General features: G+C 42.2%; 1 non-coding gene across 1 annotated transcript; it reads right to left on the bottom strand.

Annotated features, from left to right (window-relative positions):
- Nucleotides 1-5,344: 5,344 nt before the first annotated feature.
- On the bottom strand, nucleotides 5,345-5,416 carry trnat-cgu (transfer RNA threonine (anticodon CGU)). The gene has a single exon. It is a non-coding gene; the product is annotated as a tRNA-Thr (tRNA).
- Between the last annotated feature and the right edge of the window lie 5,182 nt (nucleotides 5,417-10,598).

The following is a 10,598-nucleotide window of genomic DNA, read 5'->3' as shown; positions in this document are numbered from 1 at the left end:
TTCTGAATTCACCTGCGCTCACTTGATAAAGGAGCAGCACTGCAAAAGCTGGAAATTCGAAATAAAGCTTGAATGGGAGATGTCTTTCTGCGCCCACTCAAGGCCGGCATTATCACTTGATAGGTGAGCTAAAAAAAATGGTGAATTGACAGAACGTTGCTCTGCAGTGAGGAAAAGTGTCCGTACAAATGTGAAGATTTGCGTCTTGAAAGCTTATTTTCATAACAGTATTTTTTGCTTCTATCCTTCAAGTTGCGAACAGGACGAGTACAATTTGCCAGCGTAAAATGGCGACGCACATGTCGGGAAATTGAACCCCTGTCTCCCGCATGACAAATAAAGATACTAACTGCTATACTAACAAAGCAGCCGCGACTTGCGTTACCGTATGCATTGTACAATTGTTGCGGACACTTTCAGAGCAACAACTGAACTGTAGCCAGATGTGTTCTTTTATCCCCAGTACAGAGTGCCATTTCATGGAGCAATAGCGCCTCTAACAAACTAAGTAACACTGCTAGAATAGCAGTAAAGACTGAGCGGGATGCACCCGAAGGGTGCGTTTGTGGTTCATTTCAAACTGCAATTTCTTTTTACTTTTGGATGAAAAACAGAATGTCTAGAAATCTGAACATGCTAGACAGTCACAGTTTTGTTTTTCACTGAGGGTGCCAGACCTGTTGAGGTCTTCCAGCATTTCCTTTTTTTTGTTTCGCAATTCGGCATCGGCAGCATTTTGCTTTTATCTTATGCACAGAAATTCGTTGTTTTCTCTCCAAACCGCTGGAAATCGCAAAGTACTTTACAACTGAGATGCATTTTTTATTATAATTTGTTTTGTTTTGCCAAAGGTATAGTTGCAGATTCAGCAAATACTAAAAATATCAAACGGAAGCAAGTTTCCAAAGACTTTCTAAATTATTGAAGTTGAAGTTTAGCTCTTCTGTGTCTGCAATGATAATTTTAAGAAGCTCAACTAAAACTCGGCTGCCCAAGGTTCTGTCACGGATTCGAAAGGAAACAGATTTCCAAGCAGTTTCTGAAACACTGAAACAGTAACCCATGCAGCGCAAGATGAAGACATTCGTCTCATCTTGTAAGTGTAAAAAATTCTTCAGTTCATCAACTTGTTCTATAGTACCTCTGACCTGAGGGCAATAACGTAGGCGCTGACAGGAAGCTTACCAGCTTCGCCTGGCACCTCAAATACTGCTGTTAACTTAGCAAACATTTGAAGAATGCAAGTGTTCCTCATTTGCATGAGGAAGTCCTCGGCCGGGATATTGAAATCATGTCAGGCTGCACGTAACCGCCACCATACTATCTGGATTTGCAAAATCTTAATAATTGTCCTGGCTTGACATAATTCACGCCATTTTAATCTGTGGTTATCCCGCTATTCACGGGCACTGTATGTACATTTAAAACTTTGATTACCTGCAAAGACTCGCTTGCCAAGCATTCTTCACGTTCCAAACTGTAATTATTTTGCCGTTGTGTCTTTGCTTATCCATGCCAAGTTTGCGAATTTACCTCCACTCGCCTCAAGATGGAGACGCACTAGCAAATTTCGTCGTTCCAAATAAACTTTTTGGGACTTTAACCTAGTGTTGTGAAACGTCTTACTGTGCTCACCCTACTCCTACGGCTCCTTCTCCACATCATAATTGAGGTCGAATCAAATCACCTCCTTTGAGTACAATTGATGTGTCTCCTGCAAGTGTCCAATGTGTATGTTAGTCGAATCATCACTTCCTCTTTAGCATAATGGTTGGTATCCCCGTCTATTACTCGGCGGATCATCATTCAATTCCCCGACCGGGAGTTCATTCTTATTTAAAGATGTCAAATTGTACATCTGTACGTTTGTTCTGTAACTTTAAAAACAGAAAAAAAGACTGTCATGTAAATAAGCTTTTAGAAATGCCAATCTTTGCGTCTGCATGGATACTTTTTGTGGCTGCAGATCTTCTTCCTATTCCTGGACTTTTTAGCTCATCACAATTGCGAAAAATTCCGCATCGCGGTATTGAACCCCGGCCGCCCGCGTGACAGCGATAAAAAGCTAACGGAAACTGACTACACTATCTGACATGGGTGCTGTAAGCCTGCCCATGATTTTGTTAATTTTGGAAGACGGGAAATTTATTTTTCTTCACAACCGCTGGAAGTCACAAAGTGCGTTACCTGAGAACTGTGTTTTTTATTTAACACTTTTGTGTTGTTGGCGGAAAAGTTGCAGATTCAGCAAATTCCAAAATATCATCCTCAATCACACATAAATTATGGGGACATTTTCTGTAGCTATTATTATCGTTATTTGTTTGAAATTGATTCAGCGCTTGTCAACTTCTTCCTTTTACAAATGACGATTCAGTCAAAATCTTTCCATATCCATAGCTCTGCAACTCACTGGAAAATGGATCAGGTATCCAAACAGTTTCGAAACTATAAAACTCTGAAAGTTGACTGTTTTCTAATTCCACGTCTCTGGTGATAATTTTACAAGCTCAATTAAACAACTATTGCCCATGGTTCTGTAATAGACTAGGAACACTATTAGCCTTCCAAGCCGCTTTCAAGCAGAACTACGGAGCCTATTCGTCTCCGCACTTATCATATGAGGCGGGGTGGGGGCGGAGGGAGGGTGGGTGCGTGAAACAATTGTCAAGCTATTTTAACATTTCAGATTTTGACGCATCATCTTAGTACACTAAAATAACGGAGTCAACGTTGTAGCATTTGCGCAAGCCATTCCTCGAAATACTGAATACAGATCTAGGCAAAGATCTCATCATTTCACTTTTTTGTTTTACAGTGTAATTGAGCTGGAGCCAATGAGAAAGATGCGTATACCTCGTAGGCAAGCATTGCAATTAGTGTGCAACAGAATACTTGCGGCTAAATAAACAAATAAGTGCCAAAAAAAAAGTTATTGGCCACAGCCCGATGTGCTGTGATCGGATATTTTGGGGAAAAAAATACATCTTTCGTGACCGGGAATAGAACAAGATCCGCACTCTGAGAATGCTGAATCCTCACCACTAGACGAACACGGAAAAGCTACAGCATGATCACAAAGGCCATCCTATAAACTTTGAATTTTCTCCGCCGTTCATTACAATAATTGCTGATCCTGCAAATCGATATCCTGGCCCTTCCATTCCCCATAGTCCTTTACCCCTTTCGCCGAAAGAGCTGTATCATCTTGCTTCTTGAAATCAGAGAACAATTTGGTCCATTCTACATTCTGTGGTAGTGAATTCCATACATTCACAAATCACTGGGTAAAGACATTTCTCCTCACCTCAGTTCTAAAAGATTGACCCTTTTATGTTCAATCTCTGACCCCGAGTTCTGGGCTCCCCATCGTCAGCAACATTGTTTCTGAATCTACCCTGTCTAATTCTCGGAATTTTATGAGTTTCTTTGTGATCCGCTCGCACTCTTCTAAACTCCATTGAATATAATTCTAACCGACTAAGTCTCCCCTCATATAACAAAGCTGCCATCCCAGGAATCGGCGTGATGAACCATTGCTCTCCTCCCTCTACATCAAAAGCATCCTTCCACTGTTGATGACAACAGGAGTGCACGTAATATTCCAGGTGCGATCTTAGCAACGCCCTATACAAATGCAATCCTATTCCTCTGCACAAATCTTCTCGTTATGAAGGCCAAAATTGTCTTCTTTATTGCTGCTGTAACTGCAGACATACCTTCAGCGACTGATACACGTGGACACCAACATCTCGCAAAGCATCCACAACTCTCAATTTACAACGAGCCATTCAATAATGTATCTTCCTGTCATTGCTACCAAACTGGATAGCCACGTATTAGTCCACATTATACAGCATTCGCCATGCATATGCTCACAAATTCAGCATGTCCAAATGACGCTGAAGCATATCGATATGATCCACAAAGCTGACCCACCCACCCAACGAAAAGATGGAGATAATGCATTATGTTCTATCTTCCACATCGTTAATTAATCATTACTAGCACCCAACCATTTATCAGCCAGTATGTAACTGTTCCAGATTTTTGTGAACGCTGCGTTTTCCAACCTCATAATTAACTGTTTGCCTTCCCTCCTCGAATACTTCCACATTCTATCTTTCTATTCCTATTACACTATTTCATGTCTTTCCTGATCCGTTGTATACCTTGGTTTCACGTCCATTTCACTGCAGCATTTTACTGCATTTGACGGTAACAAATGAATCTGAAAATCCGTGGGGCTTGACAATCGCCAAGTGAGATCATAAATCCTAGATCTGTCGAAGGTTGAAAGAGTGCAGAGAAGGTTTACAAGGATGTTGCCGGGACTTGAGAAACTGAGTTACAGAGAAAGTTTGAATAGGTTAGGATTTTATTCCCTGGAGCGTAGAAGAATGAGGGCAGGTTTGATAGAGGTGTATAAAATTATGATGGGTATAGATAGATTGAATGCAAGCAGTTTTTTTTCCACTGAAGCTAGGGGAGAAAAAAAAGTAGAGGACATGTGTTAAGGCTGAAGGGGGAAAAGTTTAAAGGGAATATTAGAAGGGGGGGGGGGCTTCCTCACACAGAGAGTTGTGGGAGTGTGGAATGAGCTGCCAAATGAAGTGGTCAACGCGGACTCACTTTTAACATTTAAGAAAATCTTGGATAGGTACATGAATGAGAGGGTTGTGGAGGGATATGGTCCAGGTGCAGATCAGTGGGACGAGGCAGAAAAATGGTTCGGCAGAACCAAGGAGGGCCAAAAGGCCAGTTTCTGCGCTGTAGTTCCTATGGTTCTAAGTGTATCACGTTCAGGGATTACAGATCCCACCTCTTCTTCATCCTCATTGCCTTTATATGTTCATCTCTGCTATCTTCCTGTTTTGGCAATCTACAGCATATGGCATAGTGATCAATATTGAATTCCTACATTTGCAGTCCAATTTGATGTTTTGCTTTCGTGAAAATATCCTTCAGAAATCCATTGCTGTAGCTAGCTAGATCGCCCAAACCAAATAAGCCGCAGGTTGCTCTTTTTCCCTGGCAGAATGCTCTGCTGCTAATTGGTGGCTTTGGCGACTATTCTGCCAGGAAGAAAACCATGATACCATCATATTATCATGATACTCTTGACAACCTATGATAACCTGTATTGTTTTCTGGAGTTTCTAAAACATTTGGCAGAAGGACAATTTAATACTTCCAATGGGGTCAGTAAGGAAACTGGAAGTACGGTGTAAATCCGTCATTTTTTTGTTCCTGAAATAAAAGACAGCGTTGAATCTCAAGCAGTGAATAACGAGTAAATGGCCAGTTGGCACTCAGGGGAGCTCAACACTTACCAAATGCTGGAAGGCACGGACGGGGATCGAACCCGTGATCTTTGGTTTACGAGACCAACGCCTTTCCACTTGGCCACCGCGCCACGCAAAACTTCTTGCACGACTACAGTATCGAATGCCAAGAGCATATAATTTAATATATAGTGGAGAGGGAAAACTAAACACGTTTTCATGGGAAAAGGGACAGAAGCAAATAGTCATACTGAAGACAGATAATGTCAAATGATGTCACTGTGACGAATTTAAATCGTGTTCATAAAGGAGTGCTGTGGAATCGTTTATTTCCGCAGACATCTATGATGACAACAAGGCATAACTGACATTCTTGAAAACCTCAGAAGGTCTAGCGTCCTGTTGACAATGAGTTAATGTTTTCAATTCGCAAAATGCTTCACCAGAGATAAAAAAAAGCGAGACAGGTAATGGAATTTAAGTGGCTGAGAAGACCGGAGGAGACGGAGCAATGTCAAAGTTCAGTGAAATATAGAAGCTAACAGAGGTTGCACAAAGATAAAAATGACACCAAAATGGTGGCAGGCAATGGACTTACTGTATGTAGAGTAACAGTTTGATAGCAAATGGGTGAAAAAAAGGCAGTGCTCTGTGAAAGCAAAAATTAACAACACGTGACATGGGCCCGATGGAGCTCTTAGTGTTTGCTTTGATAGACAATCAGATCGGATTACTAGCAAGTGTGCAGATGGAAGATTAATGTTGCAGTCTAAAATTGTCGATCGCATTATTGATTCCAAAACAGAGTAGTGTTACAAAATAATAATAATAATAAAATAGAATTGTTCTTTCTTCGGTTTGAGTTTATCCTGTTTGCGTAAGGTCCAGAGACTGCTCCTTCAATCTATGTGATCATGTCTGAACTGATATGACGTCTCAACTCCACACTTCCAGATACACAGTAGCTTCACACTGCCTTGTTATTCAAATATATTTCCACGTCTCTATTAATTATATATAATGCCCTTACTTCCACCACTTTACTGGGAAATGAGTTCCAAATAATCACTACCCTCTCCTCACCTCCATTTTCATTGGAATTCCCGCTGATTTATTTGGCGCCTCAGCTTTTAACACTAGTCAGTGGATGAAACATTCTTTCAGCTACCAGCCAGGACAGTTCCTCCAGATCTTACAAGTTTCAATTTGATCAACTATCATTCTTCTAACCTCGTTACAGTTTAGGCCCAGCCAACACACGTTTTCCTCATAGCAAAAAAAGGCCAAGATTGTGTAGTCAAGTGAGCCTTCCCTGAAATAAATCCAATCCATTTACACCCTTTATTACATAAAGAAACAAAATCTGTGCAGAGTAATTCAACTGTTGTCACAAAAGAGAACTTGGGAATTAGCCAGGGAAGCAATCCATATTTCATATTCCATTCTCGCTGTAATAAAGGATTATATCCGATTTCCCTTCCGAATAATTATTGTATCTCCATAGTCCCTTCTCAATGTAAATCAATACCTTGATCCGGTCTTTGACCCAACATTTTTTTTTCCCTTCTTTCTTAGCACAACCCAACTGATCATGTGCTTCCTGTTCCAAACATATCAAATTGCTCAGGAGGGATGCGCAGTCCTACCAGCATATAAATTCGCTCTGTAACTTATTGAACAGTTCTCTTAATACATACTCTTTTTTGAGTATATATTCATTACTTTTTTTTGTTGTTATTTTTTAGTCTCGCATTTATTAGGCTTACTTTAAAACTTCAATGAAATTACTGTGAAAATCCCCTACTTGTCATACTCCGGTGCATGTTCAGTTACACTGAGCGAGAATTTATTTAGCACGGCCAACGCAATGAACTAGCCTGCCTTTCAGTCTACGGGAGGGAACAATAGCACCAAGACGTAACCCAGACAGACATGGGGAGAATGTGCGAACTCCACACAGGTAATGACCCAAGTTGGCAATAGAATTTGATTTCCTGATGCTGTGAGGCAGCAGTGCTCACCATTGTGCCACCATGCTACCCGAAAACACACAGCTGTTCAGTGAATAACTCATTCCAACACAGTTATTCATTTTACACTTCTTGAGAAAACGTATTGAGAATATGTTCGTAATGACATAAAATTCTTCTGGAGTTCGCGTAACATCGATTGCTGCTGATGCTCCCGTCTCCATCAAACTGTCTAACAGCCGCATTCGAACATATATGAAAGCATTGTGATTCCATGTTTCTACTATTCTGCATGCTTAACTGCAGTCTAGGTTGATGCTCTGCCATGAACCTCGTGATATAGCACCTCTTTGCTCAGAATAAATAGAGAAAAATGGCTTATGTGGAAAAGAAATCCACCAAAAAGGACATCAGTAAGTGTGAAACCGGATTGAAATAGCGTCTGTAGTTGTAATGCAAGTTAATTTGGGGAAGTATGAAGTAATGTGATGAAGGATAGAAAATGCGAAAAGGTTGTAGATAACTGGGAGGGTTTCAGAATTAGTACTTGACTTGCACTATTTTTGCCTCCAAATTTGCAAAGTTCTTCATGTCCTGGAGATCAATGTTTCCCCCTTTATTTTGAAAAGGGCAACACTACAAAAGAGCAACGTCAGGTCAAACTTTAAGATTTGTTGTTCAGTTAAATTTGGAGAATTCCGTTTAATTCTGATAGCTAATTTAATCCAGCATGCGATGGCATTAAAACAGCACAGATGAAGTGTACAGCATGAGAGGATGGACAACTTCATATATGAGGAGATTATCAAAAAAATTCGAACGATTGTGTTTGATATTCTGAGGCAGCTGATAAACAGAAATTGGGTACCTTATCTTTTACTCAGCCATGTTGTGACCTGGAACAATCTGCCTTAAAACAAACTGGAAGCGCATTCCATAAATAATTATGGGACACACATACACAGGGAAATGGAGTGAAATAACATTTAGTCCATTGGGTAGATTCAGCAGCCTTGCACAGCACTCACGGAGAAAGAAACAGTCGTTTTTGTTTTCAGGCCTGGAACCTGCAATCCGTAACTTAGACGTAGACCGAAAGAGAGCGAGAGAAAGGAAGAGAAAGATGCTGAGAGAGGGAGACGGATAGATAAAGTAAAACAATCTGATCAATTCCTTGATGTTTGGGTGTGTCTCCAATAAGATGCAGCAATCACAATTCATTGAATTGAAAAGGTGGGAAATCTTATTCTGTCTAAGGGATATGTGAAACAATTCTTGCTCTCCCGCTGAATGATTTTAAGGCAAAAATAGATTTTTGATCAATAAAGAAATTAAGTGTTACAGTGAGAAAACGGGTTAGTGGAGCTGGGCCCACGAAAAGATCAGCTACGATCTTATTGGATGTTGGAGCAGGGTCCAGGGGCCAAAAGTTGTCTGCCTGTAAAGCAATTCGTAGAAGAAGAGAAAGCATTATGAATAAACATTATTTCTCACTGCGAGTTTTAGGGGTGAGGATATTTGTATTGTTCCGTGGGACATCGTATCTCGCGGGACCTGTCCATTTATTCCACTGCTCTGAAAACAATGTTCGAACATAGAAGGTTGGAGAATGGCTAGGAAAGTTGAGCCCACGTGCCTTCTCTGCCATTCAGTCAGATTATGACTTATTTGCTTTTAAATTCCAACCCACATTCCGACTCACCGACTAGCTACAACACCTCTTATCCCTTGTTCAAAATTCTGTCTAGCGCTGTCATAAAAATATTTTGTCCAAATCATTTCAGACTCTCACTAACCTTTGAGAGAAATAGTGTCTCCGATCTCTGTTTCAAATGGGCGACAACGTATGTTTTAACGTTGAACACCGGGGACAGCTTTTTACTCAATGTTTAAAGTTATAACTCAATGCTGAGAATGGACCTGGTGACACACATCCATCTCCTTGCTTGCTCCGAAAGCCAAACTCAAACTTTGCGATGAATCCAATCCATGGTCCCTACAAGATAAAAAAACAAGACCTAAGCTGATCAGATAAGGCATTGCCGGCATGCCGGACTTGTTCTAATACTTTTGACTTCATTTCCGGTTCGCGGGGTTTTCTGTGAGTACTTTTTATTTCCATAGCGGAAGTTAGGCGAGGGGTTAGTCGGGAAGGGAGAGCGGGGGGGAAGGTGGGTATAAAAAGAAGGCAGTAACAGACAGCGGGCAGCAGAGTGAGTGGGAGCAGAGTGAGAGCTCTAAGGGCTTTGGCTCGCTGGGCTTAGGCGAGAGCAGGCTTAGGCTAGGTGAGTTGTGGGTCCCATCTTTCCTGTGTTGCAAGGGAGGTCAGGACATGGCAGGGGCTATGGGGAGACGCTTTAGCTGTGTCAGGTGCCATATGTGGGAGTTCTTGGAGGCATCACGTCTCCCGAGGCCCACATCTGCGTCAAGTGTTTAGAGCTGCAGCGTTTGAGAGCTGCGTTTAGAGGATGCATTTCTGGTTAGGGTGAGTGAGGAATTAATGGCTTTGAACCATGAACAAGTGGAGGTCCCAGGGCCTGGGGGACAGGATGGGTGGGCAACTGTTAGGATGAGGAAGAGGAAGAAGAATAGTCCTGGTCCAAAGACCACCCCAGTGCCCCCCCCCCCCCCCAAAAGGCATCGACAGGGGTACAAAAGGAAAGACAGGAGGGCCAGAATGACTCAGAGGGAAGGAAGGGGGCTGGCAATGAGATAGTGGTGGGGGATGGGAGGGTCAAAGGAATTGACAGGTGGTTCTGTGGGCAAAAGCATGATTCAAGGATGGTAGTCTGCCTCCCTGGAGCAGGGGTACAGGATGTATCGGAGAGGATAGAGGGAATTTTGAAGGGTGAGGGGACTCAGGCAGAAATAATAATACACATAGGAGAAAAAGATGTAGGAAGACAGAGTAGGGCAGATGTACATAGGCAATTCGGGGAGTTGGGGGCCAAGCTGAAGAGCAGGGCCTCCAGGGTGGCATTCTCTGGGCTGCTGCCTAGTACCAGCAGGGCTAGGAATAATGAGATCATGCAGCTGAATGCATGGCTGAGGGATTGGTGCAAGGTAGAGGGCTTTACTTTTGTTGATCACCGGGAAGTATTTGTGAGAGAAGGGCACCTGTACAGGAGGGATGGGGAGCATTTCAATGGGGGGGGGGCACAAATATCTTACCTGGGAGGTTAGCTGGAGTGTTTAGGCAGGGTTTAAACTAATATGGAGGGGGGGTGGGGATGAGACTGATAGCTTATTAGGCAGTGGGATTGGGAGCGAGTTGGGTGACAGGGTAGATTTGGGTGAAAGGAATATTATCAGGGGAAAGGAGGATCCGAGTGGGCCTGGAGGG

This window comes from Carcharhinus amblyrhynchos, chromosome 9 (genome assembly GCF_965287045.1).
Source record: "Carcharhinus amblyrhynchos chromosome 9, sCarAmb.v2.hapA, whole genome shotgun sequence".
In the NCBI taxonomy this organism is placed as follows: domain Eukaryota; kingdom Metazoa; phylum Chordata; class Chondrichthyes; order Carcharhiniformes; family Carcharhinidae; genus Carcharhinus; species Carcharhinus amblyrhynchos.
Note: the sequence above shows the minus strand (reverse complement) of the source record. Positions and strands in the feature narration are given on the sequence as shown.